Genomic DNA, 14,070 nt, shown 5'->3' with positions numbered 1-14,070 from the left:
TGTCTCCAATAACAAAACAAAAAAATCATACAATATATTTTGACCACGCTTTTTCATCCCCCACCCCAACTCCTCTCAGGTCCCCTACACCTCCCAACTTTATGTTCTTTCTCTCAGAGGAAGACATTTTAAAAGAAGTTTCATGTTGAGTGACTTGAAAGACAAAGAGGCCAATAAGCAACAATAGTGAAAAAATAATAATACAAAAAAATGAATATGAAAAGAAATGAGTTTATTTTGACTATACTGAGGTGTTTATTAAAACATAAAAAGGAAGGACACAAAAGGCTTTGGAAGGTAACCTCATGTCACAACTTCACACAGTCCTCATCTCTCCAGTACTGTGGGTTCTTCAACCCTTTATTGTGAAATAAATTTGTTATTTTTTTGCACCTTAAAACTTGTTTTCATTTGTATGTAATATGGCTCTTCCTAATGCACGCATAAGCTTACTCTCCTCTTTATGAAACCCTCCATTATGTTTCTCGTAGTAATTCAGGGAGTAAAAGCTACTTTAGGGAATATTCTTCCAAGCTTTATAGCTGGTTTACTATTATGACCAAGCAAGGAAATTTCACTTCCAAGAGTAACCACAAAGCCAGCTACTTTCCTCTGTAAACTATTGTTCCAACATATTTCAGCCTGAAATTTTCCAGCTGTGCTGAGGGCTTCTCCCAGACACATGGAAACTATTTCTTGGGGCTTATTTTTAATTATAGACTTTTACTCTCTTTTGGTTCTTCAGATATTTCTTCTCCCGAGGTTACACGATGCTCTAGAGACATAACATTTGTGACAGCACCACTGCGTGATCGTCGACAATGATGAACATCACAGGATACATGGAAGCCTTACCGCAGAATGTGGGTTTGGTTTTTGTAGTTTATTCGGAAGGATGTCCACACTACCATCAATGTATGTGCTTTGAACTCATTGCATGGTATTCATCCGGTTAGATGTCTACAAATACCACACAACTAGGATCCCACAAAATGTCACGCTAAGCAAGATCCACACCCTTAATAATGGGAGGGGAAAGAGGTATCACACAGCTTGTAGCAGGAAGCCCAACTAAAGAATATTGCGTAACTTGTCCGTCTTGAGAAGTGACCTCCTAGTGACCAAGGCATCTTCCTGGCAAATGCTTTTGAGTAAACTTTCCAACAAAAGTCATGTTCATTTCTCAGAAATGAACAAAAAAGAAATCAGAATGCCCAGTGAAGGTAGATATAAATGCTCTAAACTGAATTCTGAGATAGTCATGCTGGATATATTCATAATTCTGCCTCAAATTATTAGACTCTCAAAAGTCTGACTTAGTAAAAAGTAAATCCAGAATGTGTGTATCCAAAAAGAGGTTTAAAAGACCCAAGACAGCCGGGCGGTGGTGGCGCACGCCTTTAATCCCAGCACTCGGGAGGCAGAGGCAGGCGGATCTCTGTGAGTTCGAGGCCAGCCTGGTCTACAAGAGCTAGTTCCAGGACAGGCTCTAAAAAAGCTGCAGAGAAACCCTGTCTCGAAAAACCAAAAAAAAAAAAAAAAAAAAAAAAAAGGAAAAGACCCAAGACATAATCTATGCAGCCAGCATAAAGGGCCTACCATCTTTCTTAGATATGATTCTTAAGCTGACCATGAAGAGCAGAGCAGCTGTTATGCTCCAGACACCACAGGGAAGGGTTCTCGCGTGACTTTTGTCTCATCTACTTGTAGGCTTTTTAGTCAAAAAGAATCCACTCTTTGTAGCAGAGAGTGCTATTTTTTTCTTCAAATTATAAAGAAAAGATTGTGGCCTGGGAAGATGGCTCAATAGGTATAGGATTTCCAAGAGAATATGAGGACTGGAGTTTGAGTCCCCAGAACCTAAAAAAGCCAGATGAAGTAGCCTAAATCTGAAATCCCAGGGCTCCCATGTTGATACAGAAAGCAAAAACTGTACTGCAAAGGTGACCTAGCCCAGCACAGGAATCTGTTGACAACATAAGACAGGCCTTGTCTCAATCAAGGTGTAAGATGAGGATTAACACTTGGCCACCATTGGCCAGGAGCAACCCCTCACACAGGAATGCACTCACAGGTACACACACAAAGGGGAAAAAGGTGCAATGGAGATAGTATATAAAGTTAATTAACATCAATGTTACATATATAAATGTTACATATATAAAATATATACAATATATAAATATGAATATATATTTATATATGATATATAAAATATTTATATATATAAATATATAAATGTTACATGTATAAAATAGCTAATATAGATACTTTTTTGCAGACATGAATCTGAGGTCAGCTATGGAAAATGATTCTTAGGTGAGGGTTGGGTGTGGCATGAACAAAGATGTTTTGTTTTATTTAGTATGCGTTTTAATTCTGGTGATCACACGTCTTTGACTAAGCCAAAAGGTCATGATAAATTTATCATATTGTTACCACAGCTTGTGCTTTAAAATTATTCTAACCAGGACTACAGATCATAATGAGAGACTCTGAAGAAGTCCTTCCAGAAGCAGTGGCAGCTACATCACTGTGGAAGCCTTAGAAACATACTGCCTTAAACCCCAGCCAGTTCGGTGACTCAGTCTCAGGCATTGCCCTTGGCAATCTGTTTCCGCAAAGCTCCAGGCAATTCTAATACACTTTGAAGTGTAACGTCCAGCATGTGTGCTACCTGTATAACCTTTTAAGCTTTTAAACTTGGATGTACTTCACACACACACACACACACACACACACACACACACACCTGTGTGATTCTCACTTGCCAAAAAAAAACCAGAAAGCCCAAAGTGACATTATTATGGAATTAGTGCACTGGGTACTCTTTGTCAACTTGAGACAAACTTGAGCCACTAAGAAAGAGGGAGCCTCAACAGTGGAATTACCTCCACCTAACTGGCCTTTAAGCGTGTCTGTGAGGCATTTTCTTTTTTTATGGTTTATTTTTTTATATTTAAAAATTTCCATCTCTTCCCCTCCTCCTCCCCTTTCCCTCCCCTCCCCTCCATCCATAACCCCCCTCCCTCCCTCTCCAGGCCAAGGAGCCATCGGGGTTCCCTACTCTATGTTAAGACCAAGGTCCTCCCAACTCCCCCCAGGTCCAGGAAGGTGATCAACCAAGCTGAGAAGGCTCCCACAGAGCCCATCCATGCAGAAGAATCAAAGCCCAGCGCCATTGTCCTTGGCTTCTCAGTCAGCCTCCACCATCGGCCACATTCAGAGAGTCTGGTTTGGTCTCATGTTCCATCAGTCCCATTCCAACTGGAGTTGGTGATCTCCCGTTAGTTCTGTCCCACCATCTCCATGGATGAACGCACCCCTCACGGTCCTGACTTTCTTTCTCATGTTCTCCCTCCTTCTGCTCCTCATCAGGACCTTGGGAGCTCAGTCTGGTGCTCCAGTGTGGGGCTCAGTCATTTTCTTCATCTATCGCCAGGTGGAGGTTCTATGGTGATATGCAAGAAATTCATCAGTATGGCTATAGGAACTGGCCTTCTCGGGCTCCCTCTCCTCAGCTGCCCAAGGAACTAGCTGGGGGCGTCTCCCTGGAAACCCAGGAACCCCTCTAGAGTCAAGTCTCTTGACAACCCTCAGATGGCTCCCTTAATTAAGATATATGCTTCCCTGCTCCCATATCCACCCTTCCTGTATCCCAAGCATCCCATTCCTCCGAGCTCCCCCCATTCTCCCCTTCACGCTTTTCTCTCCCCATCTTCCCTTGGCCGCGTCTCGCCCCACCCTCAAGTTCCCAATTTTTGCCCGGCGATCGTGTCTACTTCCAATATTACTGTTTTTCTTTGGGTTCACCTTCTTATTATCTTCTCAAGGATCCCGAATTATAGGCTCGATGTCCTTTAATTATGGCTAGAAACCGATTATGAGTGAGTACATCCCATGTTCATCTTTTTGGGTCTGGGTTACCTCACTCAGAATAGTGTTTTCTATTTCCATCCATTTGCATGCAAAATTCAAGATGTCATTGTTTTTTACCGCTGAGTAGTATTCTAACATGTATATATTCCACAGTTTCTTCATCCATTCTTCCACTGAAGGGCATCTAGGTTGTTTCCAGGATCTGGTTATTACAAATAATGCTGCTATGAACATAATTGAGCAAATGCTTTTGTAATATGATTGGGCATCTCTTGGGTAAATTCCCAAGAGTGGGATTGCTGGGTCCTGAGGTAGGTTGATCCTGAATTTCCTAAGAAACCGCCACACTGTTTTCCAAAGTGGTTGCACAAGTGTGCATTCCCACCAGCAATGGATGAGTGTACCCCTTACCCCACAACCTCTCCAGCAAAGGTTATCATTGGTGTTTTGGATTTTAGCCAATCTGACAGGTGTAAGATGGTATCTCAAAGTTGTTTTGATTTGCATTTCCCTGATCGCTAAGGAAGTTGAGCATGACCTTAAGTGTCTTTTGGCCATTTGAACTTCTGTTGAGAATTCTCTGTTCAGTTCAGCGCCCCATTTTTAACTGGGCTAATTAGCATTTTAAAGTCTAGTCTCTTGAGTTCCTTATATATTTTAGAGATCAGACCTTTGTCAGTTGCAGGGTTGGTGAAGATCTTTTTCCAGTCAGTAGGCTGCCTTTGTGTCTTAGTGACAGTGTCCTTTGCTTTACAGAAGCTGCTCAGCTTCAGGAGGTCCCATTTATTCAATGTTGCCCTTAATGTCTGTGCAGCTGGAGTTATACGTAGGAAACGGTCTCCTGTGCCCATTTGTTGTAGAGTACTTCCCACTTTCTCCTCTATCAAGCTCAGTGTATTCAGATTAATATTGAGGTCTTTAATCCATTTGGACTTGAGTTTTATGCATGGTGATAGATATGGATCTACTTTCATTCGTCTACATGTTGCCATCCAGTTATGCCAGCACCATTTGTTGAAGATGCCCTCTTTCTTCCATTGTGTACATTTGGCTCCTTTATCACAAATCAGGTGTTCATAGTTTTGTGGTTTAAGATCCGGGTCTTCTATTCGATTCCATTGGTCGACTTCTCTGTTTTTATGCCAATACCAAGCTGTTTTCAATACTGTAGCTCTGTAATAGAGTTTGAAGTCACGGATGGTAATGCCCTGTGAGGCATTTTCTTGATTTCTTATTAACTAAAGAGTTGCTAGCCCACTGTGAATGGTACCATTCCTGGGGGTGGGGGGGGGGCGGACTGTATAAGAAAGGTAGTTCAGCAAGCTAATAATTGGTGTTCTTCTATGACGTCTGCTGCAGTTTCTGCCTCCAGGTTTCTCCCTTACATTTCTGTCCTTGCTTCCTTCAGTGATAGATTGTGCCCTGGGAGTTGTAAGTTGTAATAACCCTTTCTTCCTTGGGTGGCTTTTGGTCAGTGTTTTTCACAGCATCAGAGAGGCAAACTGAGACAATTGGGGGAACTCAGTTGTTCAGTAAAGAACTTCATTCTTTCTTTTCATGTTTGGTCAACGTAAAGATAGATTGTGCTGGTCTTTTTCATCTGGGGATGATTTTATCCCAAGGGCATTTGAAACCATCTAGAACATTCTTAATTAGCACAAGTAGAAAGTCAAAAGCTAAGAAAACTGATAAATATTATACAGTGTCCAGAACTCAACCTCCTAAACACCCACATAACAAAGAAGCATTCAACCATAAATATCAACAGAACTGAGGATGAAAAACTAAGAATCAAAGAGTGAAGAATTCAAATTTTAAATAAATATTTTTTTAAAAAAAATAATTTCTGAATGTCTAAACTCTTCACTAAAACACACAGCAATCTGATTCAGTTGAGTAAATATCCTCTGTAATATCAATTAATATTTAAGGCTTTTCAAACTGTATGGTTTCCTACCAAGCATGGTAGCTAAAGCCTGTAATCCAAATGCTCCGGAGGCTGAGGTTGGAGGCCAGCCAGAGATTTACGCTCACCTTGGGCTACCTAGTGAGTTCCATGAAAGCCTGGGCCACGGAGTGAAAATGTGTCACAAATGACAAGGAAACAAAACACATGGCCTCTGGGCCACATGCAGCTCTGGACTATTGAATCACAAGGGCAGCACAGCCTGTGATTGAGCATCCACGAAGTTCAGTCAAATGTTATTTACAAAAATTCACAGCCAGTGGAATTTAGCCTGTAGATCACAGTTTGAGCATCTCTGGAAAAGTTTAAAAGCAGCCTAGCAAGATGGCTCAGTCGGTAAAGACACTTGCAGCTACTACATATGGTGACCTGGGACTGATCCCTTGGAGACACACACACACACACACACAGACCACACACTGAATGAATGAATGAATGAGTTAGTGAGTGAGTGACTGAATGAATGAATGAAATTTTGAAATGTGTGTAAGAATATTTCATTAGGAAGCTATGGTGGCCAGAGAAGGTGTCACAGTGGAAGAAACCTTTAAGCTGAGGCTTGAGTGATACAGAAGGAGAACACAAGCCATAGTAGAGAACGTTTCCTCGTTTCACTTATTGTTTGATTCTCATAGCAACCCTGTGACATTGATAGAACAATAGCAGAATATGTTTGGACGATAAGACAGGACAGAAATACAAGTGCCATAAAGGTACTAGAGAACACACTGTAGAACATGAAATTTAAACTCACAGGTGCTCTGAGTGTTGGAGAAGAGCTTCAACAAAAATACCACTTACCAGGGTAGGGAATGGGGATTAGAAAAGTTAATGAAGAGCCGGGCGGTGGTGGCGCATGCCTTTAATCCCAGCACTCGGGAGGCAGAGGCAGGCGGATCTCTGTGAGTTCAAGACCAGCCTGGTCTACAAGAGCTAGTTCCAGGACAGGCTCTAGAAACTACAGGGAAACCCTGTCTCGAAAAAAAACAAAAAAAAAGAAAAGTTAATAAAGAGAATAAGACATGAGTGAAAATAATAAAACAGAAAATGTGGGGCAGTACTGTAAGCGAGCGCCAGTGAATGCTGAAATCACCCACATTTAATTTTCATTTGCTTAAATACCCCGACCCCAGAAGGAGTAAGATTTAAAAAAAAAAAACTGCATTAATGTGATACCAGGAAATGAACAGACCAGTTGAAGACTGCAGGTTACATTTTTACTTAACCATTCTGTTGCTAGAACAAGATGAGTAATGTTCACACCCTAGACCAAAACATTCTGTAGGCAAATCACTCCCTGGGTAGAATCCATAGTTAACTCCCTAAGGAAGAAGGAACTTAATAGGATCCTAAGACTTTTGAGGTAGAAATAGGTCTGCTTCTCTATACCTGAAATACAAGGTCTGGATATTAGCCACACCTGTTAACAATAACCTTGAGAGAGCAGAACACTGTGCTAAATCTAGGTAGGACCTTCGTTTGAGGTAGAAATAGACAATAACCTTGAAGGAAAAGAAGTAAGTTCCAAATCTCTCGTCTTTGGTCAGGGTGGAATGGGCAACAACTTTGAGCAAGCTGAAACTCTCTGACCTTCAGACAAAGTGGAAATAGGCTCACATTTTTGGGCCTCCACATATTTTTCCCTTTTATTAAGTTTAATAAAACCTGTGCTTCTGCAACAGGATAAATGATTGTGTCTGCCTTCGGTGAATATTTTCCCATTTTTCAGACTTATCCATCTTTGGTATATGCATCTTAATCATACATGCCCATGTCTTAAGCACCTGAACAGGCACATGTATGATTTTAGCTAAGAAAAATGTCCTATTTCTTGTTATAATTCATAATCCAACAAGAGGAATTAAAAAGAAATCATAGTATGTGGGGCACAGCAAACATTCTAGCAGTGTTCTGTCTACATGGGCAGTTTGTAGAATATATTCACTCTTAGCCTAATCCCAAAGGGACAAGGGCAGATGTGTGCCTTGCCAGGTCTGTATCCCAATTCCCAATATCCAGAGAAATTTTAGTGATTTAAATATATATTTTGCTTCTGAAAGTCTTGATCTCTTTAATCAGCAGCTGCTGAAGTCATTTCATGCCAAGTCTGGCAGCTATATTTCATCCCAGATCCTATGGTGGAAGAGAGAACCGATTTCCACAAGCTGTTCTCTGACCATCACATGGCTACTTACTGTAGCTCAGGTATTTGTGTACACAGGAATAGTACTTTAAAGAGGAACAAGAATCATAGAAGAGAATTATCCCCTCTCTAGACAGATAATAGATAGACAGACAGACAGACAGACAGACAGAGAGATATATAGACAGATACAGTGGTAGATATTGATATAGATATATCCCTCCCTCCTCCTCCTCTCTTTCCCTCTCTTTGGGTCAAGTGAGGACACAGTACAGTGAGCTATCCATCTGAAAGCTAGAATGTAAGTTTCCTCTGAGCCAGCCCTGTCAGCTCTGGGATCTTGTGATTCCAGGCTACAGAAATGTAAAAGAGTAAGCCTTTTGTTTAATACACTCCATCTGTGGGGTTTTATTGTAATATCCAAAGTAAACCAATGTCTTGAACATTTTATAGAATGCACAGATAAAACTCTCCTTTCTATTGGAGATACAGTAGTCCTAGAGAATGTCTTCATTTACCCCTCAGAAATAGCTTTAATGCAATTTGAAAAAAAAAAAGGATCACAATTATTTCCTAGTGTCAACTGCCTGCTTGAAAAAGTAGAGAATTGGTTAAAGGAATATAACAAAAATCTATTACTCAACAATAAGAAATTCGCAACATTTAACATGCAATAAGTAATTAATGAAGATGTCAAAACAGAAAAATATAAAATCTAATACCAAATCCATCAATTAATATAGAGTAATGAAGGACAAAGGTGGTTTAAAGGACAAAGACTTTAAAGGAGCTATGAAAATATAAATAGATTTAGAATATAAAATAAAATATAAATACAATGAGAAGATGAAATATATAAAAACCCAAATAAGACTCTTGGAAATAGAAAATACATTATCTGTAAATTAAATTTTACTGGGAGAATAGACTAAGGTCTTAATAAGGAAGAAGGAAAAGTAGACTGGATGATACAGCAATAAAAGCGACCAAAACAAACCCCAAAGAAAACGATACAAAAAAATACAGTCTCAGCGTCAAGCAGCCTAAAGTGTGCGTTATTGGCTCTGTCTCAGATAAAATAACAGGTAAAAGTAGAGTGTGGAATGGAACTAATTATAAAGATAACAGCAGACATTTTCCAAATTTAATAAAAAAAAAAAGTGATAACACCAAGCTGCTTGATAAAGGAAAGAAAGGAGAAAACAAGGAAAGGGAATGAGGGAGGGAAGGAAAAAGGGAGGCTGGAAGGGAAGGAGAAAGTGAGGAAGGTAGAGGGGGAAGGGGAACTAAGCCCTTTAACCTGCTTATCTTTTAAGCAAACACCAATGCATACATTTATCTAAAGCCTTTATGTTTTAAGTATGTGTTTGTGTGTGGAGTGGAACATGTCTCTGATACTGCCAGTGATGCTGGAAGACAACACCAGTATGTTTTACCCATGTTTGTGTGGGGTGGAACATGTCTACGGCACTGCCAGTGAGGCTGGAAGATAGCACCAGTACCCGCTGGACTTGGACTTGCTAGTAGTTGTGATACCTGCATAGGTAATGGGCACTGAACTCAGGTCCTCTGCAAGAACAATACGTGCTCTTATCCACTGAGCCATCTCCCCAGCCTCCAATGCACTTATCCTATAACCTTTCTACTATCTCTTCTGAGACATAATTGCATCTAATGGAGTCAATTTGAAGAATTAACTCTTTTGTATCCCCTATTCAGTATCTTTTAGAACCTGTTCCACACCAGTCTGTCTTTCCTCTTTAGAATTCAGGTCTGTTACTGATATGAGTATAGTCAGTTAATTTTTAAAATATAGGTGGTTTTCATCATCTTCAGTCACATAATCCTGAAACAGTCCCTTTCTAGGCCATGATGTGTGGTAAGGAAGATGCTGGCCCTGCCAGAGAATGGCAAACAGGATCGCAAACTGTCTACAGAGTACAGAAGCATTCACTAGGTTGAGAAAGACCCAGGATAACCCACTGTGAAATATTAGGTTTGGCTTAAAGAGCCAACATTGCTTCCAAATGCATATTAAATATAATATTTGATTAAAGAGTATTAGAAAAAATATAATTCAATAATTTAATTTCTTAAGAAATAAAAATTTAACCAAAAAGAAATAAAAAAATCACTTTCAACTCTTACTTACATAAATTCATTGTTGTATAAGTAATTACGCTATAGCCGTGTGCAGTGGCACACACACGCTTTTAATCCCAGCACTCATGAGGCAGAGGAAGGTGGATCTCTGTGAGTTTCAGGACAGCCAGAAGTGTTACACACAGAAACCTTCTCTCAAAAAAACCAAGGGTGTGTGTGTGGTGTGTGTGTGTGTGTGTGTGTGTGTGTGTGTGTGTGTGTGTGTGTGTGTGTTGAGATACAGATTTGCTTTTATTTGTATGTGTATGTTGGTCAGTAACTGTGGATGCCCTAAGAGGCTGTCCAGTCCCCTATAGCTGAAGTTGCATATGGTTGTGAGATGCCTGACTTAGATGCTGGAACCCAATTCCAGACCTTCCACAAGATCAGTTAGCACTCTGAACCACAGAGCCACCTCTCTTGCCATAGCTTCCTTTTATAAAATACAGTGTTTTCACTCTGAGAATTTCACACATGCAGTCACTGGATTCTGAGCCTATTCAACCCCAGTTTCTCCTCTTAGCTCCTCCCAGTGCCAATCCTGGTCTCCCCTACCCTCCTAACTTCTTGTCCTCTTTTCCTTAGAACTGCCATGTTCAAATTTTAGTTCCCATATACTCCTGGATATGGGGCTATCCACTGAACATAGTCAATCCACAAGGGGCCACAACACTGAGCCAAATTGGCCCTCTCTACCCCAGAAGTCATCTACTATTAATATCTCCTAAGCCATTAATAGAGTGTTGTGAACCCAACTCTACACTATGGTAGAATATTAACTGACTTGACCTTGAATAGCTATTATGTAGGCAGCCACAACTGCCAAGAGTTCATGACTGCAGCAACCTTTTTTTGGTTTTTGCAAAGAAAAATATTCATTTATAAGTTATTTGGAAAATAAATGAGTGTTTGAGAACAAAGGTATTCAACCTGATTTAAATATTATACAATGTATATGTATATAACTTTTTATATTATATCATCAATAGCTATACATCTTTGTTTTATCGGTAAAAATAAATTTTTGCATATTTGAAAAATTATTAGAACAACTTCTCTCTATATAAAGTATATAAGCAATGGCAGCATCATTTCACACTGTTTTTAATTCTTTAGAGCTTTTTTATTGATATTTATTGAGCTCTACATTTCTCTCTGCTCCCCTCCCTGCCTTTCCCCTCCCTTTAAACAATCCCCCAAGGTCCCCATGCTCCCAATTTACTCAGGAGATCTTGTCTTTTTCTACTTGCGGTGTAGATTAGATCTACGTAAATCTCTCTTAGTGTCCTCATTGTTGTCAAAGTTCTCTGGATTTGTGATTTGTAGGCTGGTTTTCTTTGCTTTATGTTTAAATCTTGTCATGTCTAGAGGACACTATTTCATTCTGTTCCTCCCTTACTTCTGACTCTTACAATCCACACCTCTTCCTCAACTGTCCCTGAGCCTTGGTGAGAAGTGTCATATAGATATGCCATCGGTGGTATCTCTAGAATGACCCACAGACACCTATTCTGTACAGTTTATGCAGTTGTGAGGTTCTTCGTTAATCACCATGAATTGCACAAAGACACATTGTCTGAGAGCTACACTAATCTATGGGTAGAAAGATCCAAAGATAGGGGCAATTTGTTTTCTTTCTTCGTCTTCCTCTTCTTCCTCTTCCATAGTTTCATTTTTCTTCCCAGACGAACAGAACACCATGTGCATGAGTCCTGTGCTCTCGTTATCCATTCTAGGCTGTTTCCATGCCCCTGTTGCTAGCACGTCTCCCTGTTCTTGGCTTTACCACCTTCCCTTACCACTCAGAAGTTTCTGAAGTGTTGTTTTCTCTTTGTGGGAAACTCTTCACCTGCCTTGCTTGCTATCCTCCACTTCCTTCCCGTTTCCCTTCTTGAATCAGCTTATACTATTTCATATCTTCATGTAACTATGTATTTTCTAAGTGGGTAGTGTGCCTGCATGAACATATATGCATGACATGTGTGCAGTGCCTGCAAAGGCCAGAAGAAGAAATCATGCGCCCTTGTACTGGAGTTACAGACGCTGTGAACCATCATGTGGGTTCTGGGAATCAAACCCAGGGCTTCTGCAAGAGCACCCAGTGTTCTTAACCACGGAGTCATCTCTCCAGCCCCTAACAATGTGTTCTTAATGCCACGTAGGCAATCACCAAGTCTGTTCCTCTCCGCATATCCAGGAGCAGTAACTGGAGCAGCACTGTGGACTGGAAGCAGGATTTGCACAAAAACTCTATTGGCTACTTACAAGGAGTATTGTTTACTAGGAGTACTGTTTTATTCTCCAGCAAAGCCCAGGACTGGGCTGGTATTTGTCCTTATTTTAAATGCTGCATGACTCTTCAAATAGTCAGCTATACATTGAAATTTACTTATTTAGCTTTTCTTGGGATCCTAGGTGCTACGTGGAGAATCAGTTAAAAAGCATGATGTTACGTTTAACATTTAGAAGTAACATATAAAATGAAAATCTAATGACCCTACCAAAGAAAGTGACCTTATGCCAGGAAATGGAAATACTAGTTTATGATAAGATATTATAAAATGGGAAGGAAAATGAGTGCAGACCCAGAAAATCCAAGTTCACATGTGAACTCAAGCTTCCCGGCCTCGGCAATAGGAATCTATGTCACAACATCGCCACCCTGTGGCCAGATTCAGAATCGATTCGGCTCTCGTGTTTAAGCATGCTTTTCAGGTCTGTAAGTACAATGCTTTGAAGCGTTTACTTAATTCAGAAGAGAAGTAAAGTGAATAATCTCTTGAAAACTCAAAATTTTGTTAGATCCTTTAATCATCATGACTCAATACAGCATTGGAAATCTGTTGCTTTCCTTTTTGATGGCTCTCAACTCTTTCATTTCACATATATCCAAAATGTTATAAAAATCACATAATTATTAACAAGAATAACAAAAGGTCAAAAGGGGACTGAATTATCTTTCTCTTCTCCAATTCTAACTGTAACTTCTTTCATTAATCATTATCCCCTTCCTCGGAAATTTATCTTTCCTTCTATAATCTGAAATGCACACCCAGGTTATGCTTAAATGTAAGGAACAATGTGTATGTGTGCATGCACACATGTGTGTACAACTGTGTGTGGGTGTGTGCGTGTGTGGGGGTGGGTGTGTAGCAGAGGTATGTATGTTTATATGTGATGTTCAGGATCAAGCCCAGGACCTTATTAGGCAAACATTCTATGACAATTATTAATATTAAAAACTCCTAACTGAATAGTCAACTAGTCACTTTGCCATGCAAGAAAGAAAGGGCATTTTGTTAATCAAAAGTCTCTCAATACTGACAAGTTCCTGTGTTACAATCTGCAGATAGCACAGGGAAGGTATTGCCAGGCATGAGCCTCCAGGAGGGCAAGGACAGCGTGTTCCCCTGAAGATTCTTCTGCCACTTCCTAATGTAGTTTCACGTCTGTCATTGGCAATCGTATAGTATGTAGAATGGCTGAAGTGGGTTATCTATTTAATATATATATATATATATATATATATATATATATATATGCTGTGTTAATATGTCATATGAAGTTTATAGTCTTAGTTATTTTGGCTTTCTAATTCTGTAGGGGTCAAATGACAGAAGATTTTTCTCTAAGGCCTCTTCCAGATTGGAGATTGCAGGAGCTGATGCAGTCTACTTTTTATAGGGTGGTGGCATATATCTTAACGTATGGCAGTATATCTCTTATAGGGTGGTAAACGCCTTATAGGGTGATAGTTTTATGTAAGGCTCTTGGATGGATCCTCAAATCTTACATAAAATAAAAGGTGAAAACCAGCACATTGTTTACCAGCATGGCAGATACAAGCCCTATGCATTTTGGAAGCAGAGGCAGGACTCTCTGGAATTCTAGACCAACCTGAGCTACAGAGGGAGACAAGTGGCGGGGGGGAGGGGTTGGT

This window comes from Arvicola amphibius, chromosome 10 (genome assembly GCF_903992535.2).
Source record: "Arvicola amphibius chromosome 10, mArvAmp1.2, whole genome shotgun sequence".
Classification (NCBI taxonomy): domain Eukaryota; kingdom Metazoa; phylum Chordata; class Mammalia; order Rodentia; family Cricetidae; genus Arvicola; species Arvicola amphibius.
The sequence above is the reverse complement of the archived record's forward strand: the minus strand, read 5'-3'. Positions refer to the sequence as shown.